Below are 1,111 nucleotides of genomic sequence, written 5' to 3' on the forward strand. Positions count from 1 at the left end.
GCGGCCGGATCTGTTCTGCTGCGGCTGGCGGGGGCTCGTGACAGACGGACGCTCCTCCTGCTGCACCCCCTGCTCCTGCACCCCCTTACGAACCGGAGCAGCCCTACCTGGAGCACTTCCTTCCCCAGTGCACCCCCTTCCTGGGGCACCCCCTCTCCGCTGCACCCCTTCCTTAGAGCATCCCCTTCCCCAGTGCACCCTATTCCTGAAACCTCCCTTTCTTGGAGCACCCCATCCCTGGAGCACCCCCTCCGCAGTGTCCCCCTCTCCACGGTGCACCCCCTCCCTGGGGTACCCCATTCCTGGAGCCCCCCTTCCTTGGAGCACCCACCATTGGACACCCGCTGGGGCAGGGGTTGGGGAGGGGGGGGGCAGATGTCCCCCCACGAGGCTGCAGGTACAGGGTGATGTCCCCCAGTGGGGAATGTCCCCAGGTGTGAGCTGGGTGGGCGCCTCAAAACCCGCAAGGCAGGGTGGCCTGAGTGTGGTGTCACTACATAGCACTGGTGTCACCAGTGTCACTGCATGGCGTCTGTTGTCACAGGTGTCACTGTCACTGCATGGCCCCCGGGGTGTGGCACAGTGTCAGTGTCACTGCACACCTCCCTGGGGTGTGACACAGTGTCACCATGGCTGCACAGCCCCACTCGTGTCACATGGAGCTGCTGCGCAGCCCTGCGGTGTTGCACAGCTTCACTGTTGCTCCCTGGGGTGTCACATGGTGTCACTGTCACCGCGCAGTGCACAGGGTGTCACTGTCACTGTGGGGCCGCCGGGTGCCACGCAGTGTCACTGCAGCTCCCGTGGATTGTCACACAGAGTCACCGTCAGTGCCTGGTGCTGGCGCTGTCACACAATGCTATGTCACTGCGTGGCCCACGGGGTGTCACCCACTGTCACCGTCACTGCCAGCCCGCAGTGTATCACCCAGTGTCACTGTCACTGCATGGCCCACGGGGTGTCACCCACTGTCACCGTCACTGCACAGCCTGGGGTGCCACACCCCGTCACCGGGCGGGACACTCCCCAGTGCCACCCCGGCATACTCCATGGCTGGCACCCACTGTCACTGCCACCCCCTCCGTGTCACACCCCGTCCCCACACGCCGGC

This window comes from Corvus brachyrhynchos, unplaced genomic scaffold (genome assembly GCF_000691975.1).
Source record: "Corvus brachyrhynchos isolate BGI_N302 unplaced genomic scaffold, ASM69197v1 scaffold479, whole genome shotgun sequence".
NCBI lineage: Eukaryota > Metazoa > Chordata > Aves > Passeriformes > Corvidae > Corvus > Corvus brachyrhynchos.